This window comes from Chlorocebus sabaeus, chromosome 12 (genome assembly GCF_047675955.1).
Source record: "Chlorocebus sabaeus isolate Y175 chromosome 12, mChlSab1.0.hap1, whole genome shotgun sequence".
Classification (NCBI taxonomy): domain Eukaryota; kingdom Metazoa; phylum Chordata; class Mammalia; order Primates; family Cercopithecidae; genus Chlorocebus; species Chlorocebus sabaeus.
The window spans coordinates 63,551,876-63,567,300 of NC_132915.1; the positions used below are offsets into that span (position 1 = coordinate 63,551,876).

Genomic DNA, 15,425 nt, shown 5'->3' on the forward strand with positions numbered 1-15,425 from the left:
TGTGGTGATTTGTGCAGAAAGGAGCTTAAGATTTGATGATTGGATTTGTCCTCTTAGGGGTGGTATCCTTGATATGGTTTGGCTCTGTGTCCCCACCGAAATCTCACCTTGAATTGTAATAATCCCCACATGTCAAGGGCGGGACCAGGTGGAGATAACAGAATCATGGAAGTGGTACCCCCTGACCCCACCCCACCACCAACCCTGGTGCTGTTCTCGTGATAGTGACTGAGTTCTCACAAGATCAGGTGGTTTTATAAAGGGCTTCCCCCTTCGTTCGGCACTCATTTTCGCTCCTGTTGCCCTGTGAAGAGGTGCCTTCCACCATGATTGTAAGTTTCCTGAGGCCTCCCCAGCCATGTAGAGTGTGAGTTAATTAAACCTCTTTATAAAGTACCCAGTTTTGGGTATTTCTTCATAGCAGCATGAGAATGAACTAATACAATCCTCTATCACTATAAATAGTGTTATGACAATGTGTGATAGGAGCAAAATCTATCATGAATATGTAGTATCTATTTCTTCGAGAAACTTCCCCTTCCCCACCACTTGTGATTCTGGTGGATCTGTCAACTACAGGAGTCTACTCTTTTATTGGGGTAGGAACCCACTGCCCTAGCAACAGTAATTCATCCAAAGGATGATGACGCTGGAGGTGAAATTTGAGTCTAATGTAAATAGAGTTATAGAAAAGATAGCTGACCATGAGTGATACTGTCACCCTCTAAGAAACCCTAGATATAAAGTGAGAGGAATGTAGTGAAGACAATCATCTTATAAACATAAATGAGGAAAGGATGACCTCATGTTAGAGGAAGTGATGCCAGCAAAAACTTAACATTAAAGTAACTCTCAGAGATATGTCATAACATTGAAAGTACAAAGGATGAAATGTTAGAAGATAATCAAAACTTAGAAAGGAGTATGACGATTTGCAAAGGCATAGAAAAGATGTTTATGCAGTATCACAAGTTATACTATGAGAAGGTAAGTGTTATTCAGACTTTTCTTGATAAGTGTGTGGTTTGTTTTTGTGGTAAGTTTTTTTTGGAGAAAGTAAAAATGTTTTATTAAATCTTAGTTCAGAGAGTGTGTGGGAGCATTATCTCCACTATTACACACTATGCAACTTAAAAAGATAATTTTTCAAAGAGAAATACATACTTGCCATGTACATGGACGATAATATTGCAGAAAGAAATGTCCTTGTTTCTTATGCAAATTATTCCATAAGTTTGAAAATTTTTGAATGTCACTGAATAGTTTGAGAAAAAACTTAGAAGCTCTTGAATACTAGAGTATTCAAAAGTGTGAACAAAAATCATGGGGGGGAGAGTCAAGAGTGGGAGAAGAGCGGAGCGTGTGAGCAGCACAGCGGCCTCCTCTCCTCTCCTCACCTCGCTCTTGCAGCCTACCTTTACCCGCCCATCTGCCCGGCACCCAGAATACCTTCCACCATGACCACCTCAGCATGTTCCCACTTAAATAAAGGCATCAAGCAGGTGTACATGTCCCTGCCTCAGGGTGAGAAAGTCCAGGTCATGTATATCTGGATCGATGGTACTGGAGAAGGAGTGCACTGCAAGACCCAGACCCTGGACAGTGAGCCCAAGTGTGTGGAAGAGTTGCCTGAGGGGAATTTCAATGCCTCTAGTACTTTACAGTCTGAAGGCTCCAACCGTGACATGTATCTCATTCCTGCTGCTATGTTTAAGGACCTCTTCCGTAAGGACCCTAACAAGCTGGTATTGTGTGATGTTTTCAAGTACAATTGAAAGCCTGCAGAGACCAATTTGAGGCACACCTGTAAATGGATAATTGACATGGTGAGCAACCAGCACCCTTGGTTTGGCATGGAGCAGGAATATACCCTCATGGGGACAAATGGGCACCCCTTTGGTTGGCCTTCCAACGGCTTCCTAGGGCCTCACAGTCCATATTACTGCAGCATGGGAGCAGACAGAACCTATGGCAGGGACATCATGGAGGCTCATTACCAGGCCTGCTTGTATGCTGGAGTCAGGATTACAGGGACTAATGTTGAGGTCATGCCTGCCCAGTGGGAATTTCAAATTGAACCCTGTGAAGGAATCAGCATGGGAGATCATCTCTGGGTGGCCCATTTCATCTTGCATTGTGTGTGTGAAGACTTTGGAGTGATAGCAACCTTTGATCCTAAGCCCATACCTAGGAACTGGAATGGTGCAGGCTGCCATACCAACTTTAGTACCAAGGCCATGCGGGAGGAGAATGGTCTGAAGTACACTGAGGAGGCCATCGAGAAACTAAGCAAGCGACACCAGTACCACATCCTCGCCTATGATCCCAAGAGAGGCCTGGACAATGCCCGACGCCTAACTGGATTCCATGAAACCTCCAACATCAACGACTTTTCTGCTAGTGTAGCCAGTCGTAGCGCCAGCTTATGCATTCCCCAGACTGTCAGCCAGGAGAAGAAGGGTTACTCTGAAGACCGTCGCCCCTCTACCAACTGCGATCCCTTTTCGGTGACAGAAGCCCTCATCCACACGTGTCTTCTCAATGAAACAGGTGATGAGCCCTTCCAGTACAAAAACTAAGTGGACTAGACCTCCAGCTGTCGAGCACCTCCTAGTTCTTCATCCCACTCCAACTCTTCCCCCTCTCCCAGTTGTCCCAATTGTAACTCAAAGGGTGGAATATTAAGGTCTTAAAAAAAATAATGGGAGATTTTTTCCTATAATGAAATGATTGAAGTGTTCATACCTATAAAATTTTTCAGTGTTGAAAAATAAAAAATAATTTTAAAGTGCACCTTCCAAAATATCTCCTGTAAGTAGGTAAGAGCAACCTGTATATCTTAAGATATTAGTTAAGAATTTGGAAACAGAGGAAGAAAAATTCTTAGCAGTGGTTATTTTGGTAAGTTTTCTTTAAAAAAACACTTTAAATCTCAATATTTCTAATGTTTTAAATTGCAGTGTACTAAATAAATATTTATGTTACTACCTTTTTCACTTCCCCATTCATTATAACCAACAAAAGATATTTTTTACATTTCGATGAAAAATTTTGAAAGGTGACTAAACAATTGTAGTTTTCCCCATTGATTATTAAGATCACTTTGCATGATTTCAGCATGAACAGTCCTTTTGAGTCCCACATCACTGTGAAAAGTAAGGATTCCTGTGATGGAAATTGAATCAACTTCAGAATCATTCATGTTGATAAGACCAGTAGTTCTTATGTTATGTTCCCCAAAATCCTGGGTTCCATCAAAGTGTTTCAAAGTTTTCAAACATTTCACAAATGTTTGATTTTAATTTCATTTTTAAAAATTAGCTTATTTCTTAAATTAATAAAATTTATTCTTTAGAATAGTTTTAAGTTTACAGAAAAAATTAGCAGACAGTGCTGAAAGCTCCCATTTTATTATACATGTTTACTATGATTAGTGAACCAATATTAATACATTTTATTGATACATAATTGTACATGTTAAAGCACATGTGATATTTTGATACAAGCATACAATGTGTAATGACCAAATTAGATTAATTAGAATGTCTATCACCTAAAACATTTATCATTTCCTTGTATTGGGAACATTTCAAATCTAATCTTCTAGATATTTTGAAATATACAAAAAATTATTGTTAACTATTGTCACCCTACTGTGCTATCAAACACTAGAACTTATTTCTTCTGTCTAACTGTATGTTTGTACCCATTAGCGAACCATTGCGCATCTCCTCACCCACCCTTTCCAGCCACTGATAACCATCATTCACTATCTTCATGAAATCAGCTTTTTTCATCACCTCAAGCATTTATCATTTCTTTGTGTTGCAAACATTCCAATTATCTCTTTTAGTTATTTTTTAATGTACAATAAATCATTGTTTACTGTAGTCACCCTGTTGTACTATCAAATACTAGGTCTTATTCATATTCATTCTAATTATATTATTCTTGTACCCAGTAATTTCACACACACACACACACACCCCAACCCCTGGTAACCATCATTCTACTCTCTATGTCTATGAGTTCAAGTGTTTTAATTTCTAGCTCTTACAGATGAGTGAGAGTATGCAAAGTTTGTCTTTATGTGCCTGGCTTATTTCACTTAACATAATGTCCTCCAGTCCATCCACGTTGTTGCAACTGACAGGATCTTGTTCCTTTTATAGGCAGGTAGTACTCCATTGTGTATATGTGCCAACATTTTCTTCATCCATTCATCTGTTGGTGGACACTGAGTTTGGTTCCAAATCTTGGCTATTGTGAATAGTGCTGCAGTAAACATGGGAGTGTAGGTATCTCTTTGATATACTAATTTTCTTTCTTTTGGGCATATACCTAGCAAAGGGATGGCTGAATTATATGGTAGCTCTATTTTTAGTTTTCTGAGGAACCTCCATACTGTTCTCCATAGTGGCTGTACTAATTTACATTCTCACCAACAGTGTAGGAGGGTTTGTTTTTCTGCACATACTCGCCAGCATTCATTATTGCCTGTCTTTTAGATAAAAGCCATTTGAACCAGAATGAGATGATATCTCATTGTAGTTTCAATTTGCATTTATCTGATGACCAGTGACATTGAGCACTTTTCATAAATCTGTTTGCCATTTATATGTTTTCTTTTGAGAAATGTCTATTCAGATCTTTTGCCTATTTTTAAAATTTAAGTTCGGGAGTACATGTGCAGGTTTGTTACATAGGTAAACTTGTGTCATGGGGGATTGTTGCACAGATTAGTTCATCACCCAGGTATCAAGCCTAGTACCCATTGTTATTTTTCCTGATCTCCTCACTCCTCCCACCCTCCACCCTCCAATAGGCCCCAGTATGTTTTGTTCCCCTCTATGAGTCCATGTGTTCTCATAATTTAGCTCCCACTTATAAGTGAGACCATGTGGTATTTGGTTTTCTGATCTTGTGTTAGTTTGCTAAGGATAATGGCCTCCAGCTCCATCCATGTCCCTGCAAAGGATATCTCGTTGTATTTTATGGCTGCATCATATTCTGTGGTGTATATGTACATTTTCTTTATCCAGTTTGTCATTGATGGGTATTTAGGTTGATTCTATGTCTTTGCTATTTTGAATAGTGCTGTAATGAACATACACATGCATGTGACTTTATAAAATAATGATTTCTATTCCTTTGGGTGTATACCCAGTAATGGGATTGCTGGGTTGAATGGTATTTCTGTCTTTAGGTCTTTGAGGAATTGCCACACTGTCTTCCACAATGGTTGAACTAATTTACACTCCCACCAACAGTGTATAAGTGTTCCTTTTTCTTCACAACCTCTCCAACATCCTTTTTTTTTTTTTTTTTTTTTTTTTTTACTTTTTATTAATAGCCATTCTGACTCCTGGGAGATGGTGTCACATTGTGATTTTGATTTGCATTTCTTTAATTATCAGTAATATTTAGCTTTGTTTTCCAATATGCTTGTTGGCCATATGTATATCTTCTTTTAAAAAGTGTCTGTTCATGTCCTTTGCCCACTTTTATATGGGGTTGTTTCTTTTTTTCTTGTAAATTTGTTTTAAGTTTCTTATGGATGCTGGATATTAGACCTTTGTTGGATACATAGTTTGCAAAAATTTTTTTCCTAATCTGTAGGTTGTCTGTTCACTCTGTTGGTAGTTTCTTGTGCTGTGCAGAAGCTCTTTAGTTTAATTAGATCCCACTGTCAATTTTTGCTTTTGTTTTTTGCCCATTTTAAAATGAATTATTAGGCCAGGCGTGGTGGCTCACACCTGTAATCCCAGCACTTTGGGAGGCTGAGATGGGTGGATCACCTGAGGTCAAGAGTTCAAGATCAGCCTGGCCAACATGGTGAAACCCTTTCTTTACAAAAATACAAAAAAAATAGCCAAGCATGGTGGTGCAAGCCTGTAATCCCAGCTACTCAGGAGGCTGAGACAGGAGAATCACTTGAACCTGGGAGGCAGAGGTTGCAGTGAGCCAAGATCGTGCCACTGCAGTCCAGCCTGGGCAACAAGAGCAAAACTCCATCTCAAAAAAAAAAAATAAATTATTAGATTTTTTTCCTGTTGAATTGAATTCCTTACATATTCAAGTTATTAATCCCTCATCAGATTGATAGTTTGTGAATATTTTCTCCCATTCAATGGATGGTCTCTTCACTTTGTTGATTGTTTACTTTGCTGTGAAGAAGCTTTTTAACTTGATGTGATCCCATTTGTCCCTTTTTGCTTTGGTTGCCTATGTTTTTGGGGTATTACTCAAGAAATCTTTGCCCAGACCAATGTCCTGTAGAGTTTCCCCAATGTTTCCTTTTAGTAGCTTCCCAGTTTGAGATCTTAGATTTAAGTCTTTGATCCACTTTGATTTTATTTCCCATACGGTGAGAGACAGGGGTCTAATTTCATTCTGTTGCCTATGGAAATCCAGTTTTCCTATCACCATTTATTGAAGAGACTGTTCTTTCTCCAATGTGTGTTCTTTGCACCTTTGTCAAAAATGAGTTCACTGTAGATGTATGCATTTGTTTCCGGGTTCTCTGTTCTGTCCCATTGATCTATGTGTCTGTTGTTTTTATGCCAGTACCATGCTCTTTTTGTTACTATAGTTCTGTGATTCCTCCAGTGTTGTGATTCCTCCAGTTTTGTTCTTTTTGCTCAGATGGCTTTAGTTATTCTGGGTCTTTCGTGGTTCCATGTAAAATTTAAGATTATTTTTTCTATTTCTTTGAAGAATATCCTCACTATTTTCATAGGGATTGCACTGAATCTGTAGATTGCCTTAGGAAATATGGACATTTTATCAATATTGATTTTTCCAATCCATGAATATGGAATATCTTTCTATTTTTTATGTCCTTTTCAATTTCTTGCATCAATGTTGAATAGTTTTCATTATAGAGATTTTTCACTTCTTTGGTTAAGTTTGTTTCTAGATATTTTATTTTATTTGTAATAATGTAAATGGAATTACTTCCTTGATTTATTTTTCAGATTGTTTGCTATTAGCATACAGAAATGCTACTGATTTTTGTAGTTGATTTGTACTCTGCCACTTTACTGAATTTGTTTTTCAGTTCTAATAGTTTTGTAGTGAAATCTTTAGGTTTTTGCAAATATAAGATTATATCACTTGCAAACAAGAAAAATTTGACTTCTTCCTTTCTTTGGGTGCCTTTCTTTCTGTTGTCTGATTGCTCTAGCTAGGAATTTCAGTACTGTGTTGAATAATAGTAGTGAAAGTGAGCATCCTGGTCATGTTCCAGATCTTAGAAGAAAGACTTTCAGTTTTTCCCTGTTCAGTATGATTCTAGCTGTGGGTCTGTCATATATGCCTTTTATTTTGTTGAAGTATGTCTCATCTATACCCAGTTGTTTTTTTTAATTCATAAAACTTTTATTCCACTTACATGAATTTAATAAATGTGTCCTTAACAATTATGCTTGGATTGTTCATGAAAATTTCATAAGACATTAAACAAACATAGCCATCATCTCAAGTTATTTCCCTGTTAACTATTTTTACAGAGCATATATGTTAGGCAATTATCAAAAAAAAAAAAATCACAAAAGCAAAAAACCTAAAAAAAAGTTAAATACATGGGTTTTTGTTTTACTGCTGTGCTTGATATACGTGAAGTAATGAATACCAGGCAATTCATTTTTACTGCATCTTTACTTTTACATTTGTTCTTAGGTTGCCTAAAACATTTAAATACAAATAAAATGAGTGTAGCAAAAATAATGAAAGCTAACAGCAGGTAACTTCACAAATAATGGAATGTGAACCGTTTCTGCCCTTATCCAGAGTAAAAAGGGTCACAATTTTGTCTAAAGGAACACTTCTGCAGCTGTAGTCAAAGGTACGCACATTGAGATTGAGTATTCCACAGATACACATGGTTTAACATGTGGTATCAATGGGATATCTGTTTCTGCCGCAGCCTTGTAAATGCTCCAAACCTTAAAGTATCCACAATTACTACACCTGTGACTGGAACCAATGATCCCTTTTATTCCCCACCAGGACAAACCAATATGTAGGCAGTTTTCTTAGACATGGAAGCAGTTTTAACACTGGCCCCTGTGAAGCCACAATGTACCAACAGTACTATGCAAAACATTAATAACTTGTATAAAAATTCCACATCCCCATATTGGCCACCTCAAGATGAAAACAGATAGCTCCCTAAATGTTAACTGGTTCTACTTCCCTAATAATAAACATAAAAACCACTTGGGATAAATAGAAATTCAAATAGAAGTAACATAAACCTGTTGTAAATTGTAAACAAAAAACTATTTGTGGGACAGCATAGGTGACAAATGGTCTACTGTGTAAATTTTAGAATGAGGCAGACAAAAGTTGGAAGGCCAGTTAATTTTCTTCTCCTTCTCCTGCTTCAGCTTCGTCTCCTTGGATATCCGATGTCCAGAATGTCAAGTTGTCTCTCAGTAATTGCATTATTACTGTGCTGTCTTTGTATGACTCTTCACTTAATGTATCAAGTTCAGCAATGGCTTCATCAAAAGCTGTCTTTGCAAGAGAGCAGGCTTTCTCTGGGGAATTCAGAACCTCACAAGAGAACACAGAGAAGTTAAGGGCCAAACCCAGTCTGATAGGATGTGTTGGTTGCATTTCCTTTTTGCTGGTTTCAAAAGCTTCTTGGTATGCTTGTTGTGACTGAGCCACAATCCCTTTCTTGTCATCACCAGCGGCAAACTCAGCCAAGTGACGGTAGTTATCGCATTTCATTTTCAAATAGAAGAATTTGCTCTCTGCTTGTGAAGCACTGGGGATCAAGAACTTTTCCAAAAGAGGCAGTACATAATTGCAGCTATCTCTTAGCTCCGTCTCAATCTTCTCTGTATTTTTGAGCCATCTGCTGCTTTTTTCTCAGCACTTTTCGTCTTTTGTTCAATACTTGAGATGACCCTCCAAGATGACCTACAGTTTCCTACAACATTTTTATAAGCAACTGAAAAAAGATTCCTCCCCTCATTGGATAATTAAGCTCCTTGCTCAGTTACAGACTTCATGCAGGCTACCTTGTCATCATATCACTCAGCCTGCTTGGCCAGTTTGGCCATCTGAACCGGCTCATTTTCATCCACGACTGGATGTTCCTGCAGTGGGCTCACCTCGCGCTGGTGTGGGCTCGCCCCAGTCTACCTGGGGGGCGCTGCCGGGCTGGGCCTGGGCTCCACAGCCTGCCTATACCCAGTGTTTAAAAATTTTTTGTTGTTTATTTTTGTTGTTGTTGTTGTTTTTAATCATGAAGGGATGTTGAATTTTATCAAACGCTTTTTCAGCATCAATTGAAATGATCATATGATTTTTTCCTTCATTCTGCTGATATGATGTATCACATTAATTAATTTGCATATGTTGAAACATCCTTGCATCCCTAGGATGAATCCCACTTGGTCATGATCTTTTTAACTGTTGTTGAATTTAGTGTGCTAGTATTTTGTTGAGGATTTTTTGCATCAATGTTTATCAGAGATATTGGCCTGTAGTTTTCTTTTTCTGATGTATCTTTATCTGGTTTTGGTATCAGGGTAATACTGGCCTTGTAGCATGGGTTTGGAAGTATTCCCTTCTCTATTTTTTGGAATAGTCTGAGCAGGATTGGTATTAGTCCTTCTTTAAATATTTGGTAAAATTCAGCAGTAAGCCACTGGGTCCTGGGCTTTTCTTTGCTGGAAGACTTTTATTATGGCTTTGATCTCATTACTTGTTATTGGTCTACTCAGGTTTTGGGTTTCTTCATGGTGTAATCTAGGTAGGTTGTGTGTGTCTGGGAATTTATCTGCTTCCAGGTTTTTCAATTTATTGGCGTATAGTTGCTAATAGTAGTCTGTAATGATCCTCGGAATTTCTACATTATCACTGTAATCTCTTTTTTTTAATCTCTGATTTTATTTAGGTCTTCCTTCTTTTTTTCCTAGTCTAGCTAAAGGTTCGTCCATTTTGTTTATCTTTTTTTAACAAAAAAAAATTTTTTTCATTTCATTGATTTTTTTGTGTTGTTTTCATTTTTATTTCATTTATTTCTGCTCTGATCTTTATTACTTTTTTCTTCTACTAATTTTGAGTTTGGTTTGCTCTTTTCTAGTTTTTTAGATGCATCATTAGGTTGTTTATTTGAAGTTTTTTTTACTTTTTTGATGTAGGCACTTATTGCTATAAATTTTCCTCTTAGTACTGCTTTTACTTTATCCCATAGATTTTAATATGTTGTGTTTCCATTATGGTTTGTTTTAAGAAAATTTGCAGTTTCATTCATAATCTCTCCATTGACCCACTGGTCATTCAAGAGCGTATTGTTTAATTTCCATGTGCTCATATAGTTGTTTTGGTTTTTTTTGATACGGAGTCTTGCTCTGTCACCCAGGCTGGAGTGCAGTGGTGCGATCTCGGCTCACTGCAAGCTCCAACTCCCGGGTTCATGCCATTCTGCTGCCTCACCCTCCCAAGTAGCTGGGACTACAGGTGCCTGCCACCATGCCCAGCTAATTTTGTTTTTGTATTTTTAGTAGAGACAGGGTTTCACCATGTTAGCCAGGATGGTCTCGATCTCCTGACCTCGTGATCCACCTGCCTCGGCCTCCCAAAGTGCTGGGATTACAGGCGCGAGCCACCACGCCCAGCCGCTTGTATAGTTTTTAAAATTCCTCTTGTTATTGATTTCTAGTTTTATTCCATTTTGGTCATAGAAGATACTTGATATTATTTCAGTTTTCCTGAAATTTTTAAGACTTCTTTTGTGGCCTAATATATGGGCTTCCTTGAGAATGTTCCATGTGCTGAGGAGAAGAATGTATATTCTGCAGCCACTGGATGAAATGTTCTGTAAATTTCAATTAGGTCCTTTTGTTTCTTTGTTGATCTTCTGTCTAGATAACCTGTCCAAGTCTGAAAGTGGGGGGTTGAAGTCTCCAGCTATTATTGTATTAGGGTCTATCTCTCTGGTTCTAATAATATTTACTTTATATATCTGGGTACTCCAGTGTTGGCTTCATATACATTTATACTTGTTACATACGCTTGCTGAATTGACCCCTTTTTCAATATATAATATGACCTTTTGTGTTTCTTTTTATGGTTTTTGTCTTGAAATGTATTTTATCTGATATTAGTATAGCTACTCCTGCTCTTTTTTGGTTTCCATTTGCATGGATTATCTTTTTCCATTCCTTTATTTTCAGTCTATTTGTGTCTTTATAGGTGAAGTGTGTTTTTTGTAGGCAGCAGATAGTTGGGCTTGGTTTTTTTTTTTTTTTTTTTTTTTTTGAGACGGAGTCTCGCTCTGTCGCCCAGGCTGGAGTGCAGTGGCGCGATCTCAGCTCACTGCAAGCTCCGCCTCCCGGGTTCACGCCATTCTCCTGCCTCAGCCTCCCCAGTAGCTGGGACTACAGGCGCCCGCCACCTCGCCCGGCTAGTTGTTTGTATTTTTTAGTAGAGACGGGGTTTCAGGTGTTAGCCAGGATGGTCTCGATCTCCTGACCTCGTGATCCGCCCGTCTCGGCCTCCCAAAGGGTTTTTTAATCCATTCAGCCACTCCATATCTTTTGATTGGAGAGTTTAGCCCATTTACATTCAATGTTGTTATTGATAAGTAAGGATTTACTCCTGCCATTTTGTTATTTGTATTCTGGTTGTTTTGTATATCTTTTTTTCCTTACCACCTCTCTTATTGTTTATTTTTGCAGTTGGGTGGTTTCCTGTAGTGCTAAACTTTGATTCTTTCTCTTTCTTCTTTGTATATTGGCTCTACCTGTGAGTTTTATAGTTTCATATGTTTTCATGGTAATAGTAATCATCTTTTCAATTCCAGATGTAGGACTCCCTTAAGCATGTCTTGTAAGGCCTAGTGGTAATGAATTCCTTTCATTTTTGCTTGTCTATGAAAGATTTTATTTCTCCCTCATTTCTGAATAATAGCTTTGCTGGCTATAATATTCTTGACTAGCAGGATTTTTTTATTTCGGTATTTTGAGTATATCATTCCATTCTCTCCTGGCTTGTGAGGCTTCTGCTGAGAAATCCACTGTTAGTGGGGCCCCTTATATGTGACTTGACATTTTTTATTGCTGTTCTTAGAATTATTTCTTTGTCTTTGGCTTTTTACAATTTAATGTTCCTCAGAGAGGACCTGTTTGGGTTTAATCTACTTGCAATTCTTTGAGCTTTCTGGACTTAAATGTCCATTTCTCTCCCAAGACATGGGAAGTTTTCCGCTATTGTTTCATTAAATATATTTTCCTCATCGTTCCCCTTCTCTTCTACTTCAGGAACACCCATAATACAAATACTTGTTTGCTTTATGGTGTGCCAAAAATTTAGTAGGCTTTCTTCTTTTTTCTGCTTGGTCTAGTCTATTATTGAAGCTGCCGATTGTATTTTTAATTTCATTCATTGACTTTTTTAGCTCTAGGATTTCTGTTTGGTTCTTTTTTATGATATCTCTCTCTTTGTTGAAGTTCTTGTTCAAATTATCAATTGTTTTCCTGATTTCGTTGAATTGTCTATCTGTATTTTTCTTGTATCTGAATACATTTCCTTAAGGTTGTTATTTTGAATTCTTTTTTCTGGAATTTCATCTGCTTCCTCAAGATTGGAGCCAGTTACTAGAGAATTATCTTTTTCCTTTAGAGGTGACATGTTTTCTTGCTTTGTTGTGATTGTGTGTTCCTATGTTGATTTATATGCTTTGGTGGAAAAATCACCTCTTCCAATTTTATGGAGTAGGTTTAATAGGAAAAGACTTATTTGTATGAATGAGACCTGGGGTGTTGGTTCAGTGGGGTGTACTAGCCTTGGTTTTAGGAGGATATAGTAGTATAATGTAACCTCCATGTAGTTTCGTCAGCCGTTATCCACACTAGTGGCTTTTGGCCATTTCTCAGTGGCCTAGTCTGAAATAATTTGTGGCAATGGTGGTGCAACTTTGCCAGGGCTGGGTTCACTGGCCTGTTTCTCAGGTCAGAGGCATGTGTGTGCATATGGTGAATTGACCAACTTGGGATCTGGCTCACTGGGGTTGGGACCACTGGGGTTGGAGCCATGGGGCTATTACTCTCTCCAGGAGTATGAGTTGTTTGGCCACCCTGGGGACATGCCTGCCAGGAGTGGCTCACAGAGCTGTTTCTCAAAGGCCTAGGACATGGGTGTAAGGCTGCTCAGCTGACCTGGAGGGATGTCCACCAGGAGGCCAGCAGGGCTGTCTCTTAGGCCTGGTATATGGGCGCATAGCTGCTTGGGTGGCCTAGGGATGCACCTGATGGGGTGATCCATGGGACATTTTCTCAGGCCAGGACACAGCTGCACAACTGCTTGACTGGCCTGGGGGTGTTTCTGTAGTGGGTGTCCCACTGGGCTGTTTTGTAGGTCTGAGATATAAGCACAGGGCTGTTTGGTTGGCCTGCAGGTATGCCCACAAGAGGTGGCCTGTGGGGCTGTTTTTGGTGCCTGAGACATGGATGCACACCTGCTTTGTTGGCATAGGAGACAGGTCTTCTGGGGGCAAGCACAGGGTTGTTGCTTATGCTCGTGACAGCTTCATGACTGCTCAGTTGACCTGGGGATACTTCTGCTGGAGATGGCCCACAGGGCTGTTTCTTAGGCCTGGTATGCAGGCACATGGCTTCTTAGCCAGCCCAGGGCATGTTCACTAGTGATGGCCCACAGAGCTGTTTCTCAAGTCCTGGATGTGGGCTCTTGGCTGCTTGGCTGGCTTGGGGTCGTGCCTACCAGGGGCAGCCTGCAGGAGTATTTCCCAGGTCTTTATGGGAAATGCAGGGCCATTAGGCAGGCCAGGGGCATGTCTGCAGAGGCAAGGGTGCTGTGGGGTTGTTTCTCAGGTCCTGAGCATGGGAGCATAGCCACTGCACTGGCCTGGGGGCATATTAGCTACTAAGAGGCTCAGGGGCCTCTCTCTCTTGTGGGAGGGTGCAGAGCAGTTTGGCCAGCTTAAGGCAAGTTGGCCCTGGGCAGGACTGGCAGACTGTTCCTCTGGCTGGAAGTGCAGTAAGCAGGGGTTTGTTTTCTTGCTATGCAGGACCAGAGTCACAGCTGATCCTAGGCCCAGGCTCTGTGCAGCTGACGGATGGCATTCAGCCAACTGTGTGGTGTGGGCTTGGCCTAATGAGGATGGAGCACCCCAGTGCTGGAGATATGCAGTGGCTACAGGCCCCCAGAACAGGGTGTGCTTCAGAGTTTGCTCTTTTCTCAAGATGGCATTATGCTGCAGCAGCTTGGCCCACAGGGAGTGGGATGGGGGGAATGGGGAGTGCACACCTTGCTCTCCTGATCTGGAGCAGTGTAGCTGCATGAATTCCCAGCAGCTCTTCAAACTGGGCTCAGGGCTTGGGAAGACTGTAGGATTCTTCTGTAATAAGGACTGTAGGTTTTTGCAGTGGCAGTGGGGGCTGGTGGAGATCTTGTGCTTACCTTTTCCTGGGAATAAGAAGTCTCTCCCGACTCTGGGCACATCCAATCCAGGCGGGGGAGACAGGGCTGTAGAGGCCCAGTGCCTCCTCACTGCCCTCCTGGATTTCTAATCACCACAGGTGCATCTCCACTCCCCCACCACACTGCATCACTCTCCCTTCCACGCTGTAGTCAAACCTTAGTCTGTTTATTCATTGTGTTGGGCCTTTCTTGTGGGATAGATGAATACCAGGCGTCTCTCGCCAGCCATCTTGCTGACGTCACTTACTATTGAAGGATTTTAAGCAGAGGTGTGACTTCATGAAACTTATGTTTTAAAACATTAATGAGTTGGAAGCTGGGGGGCAGGTGGGGATGGTTAATGGATACAGAAAAATAGCTAGAAAGAATTAATAAGATCTACTTTTTGGACCTGCCTGGCCAACATGGTGAAACCCTGCCTCTACTAAAAATACAAAAATTAGCTGGGCATGGTGGAGAGCACCTGTAATCCCAGGTACTTGGGAGGCTGAGACAGGAGAATCCCTTGAACCTGGGAGGTAAAGGTTGCAGTGAGCTGAGATCGCGCCATTGCACTCCAGCCTGGGCAACAAGAGTGAGACTCTGTCTCAAAAAAAAAGTCTACCCTTTGATGTCACAACAGGGTGACTATAGCCATAATTGTACATTTTTAAATAACTAAAAGAGTATTATTGGATTGGTTTGTAACACAAAGGATAAATGCTTAAGGGATGGATACCCCATTCTCCATGATGTGATTATTATGCATTGCATGCCTGTATCAAAACATCTCATGAACCCCATAAATATATACACCTATATACCCACAAAAATTAAAAATTTTTTAAAAACCCACTAATGAGTCAACAAAGTTTATGCTTCTGCTTTCTGGCAAAAAAGACTCTCCTGAGCTAAACCTTTCCTATCAAACCAGTCTTTTTTTCATTCCTCTCTATCTTTTCATGTGTGATAGTCTCTTCCTGATA

General features: G+C 39.9%; 2 pseudogenes; one reads left to right on the forward strand and one right to left on the reverse strand.

The window, feature by feature from the left end:
* Nucleotides 1-1,432: 1,432 nt before the first annotated feature.
* LOC103219243 (glutamine synthetase pseudogene) lies at nt 1,433-2,727 on the forward strand (annotated as a pseudogene).
* A 4,687-nt stretch (nt 2,728-7,414) lies between these two features.
* LOC103219244 (14-3-3 protein zeta/delta pseudogene) lies at nt 7,415-13,631 on the reverse strand (annotated as a pseudogene).
* Nucleotides 13,632-15,425: the final 1,794 nt, after the last annotated feature.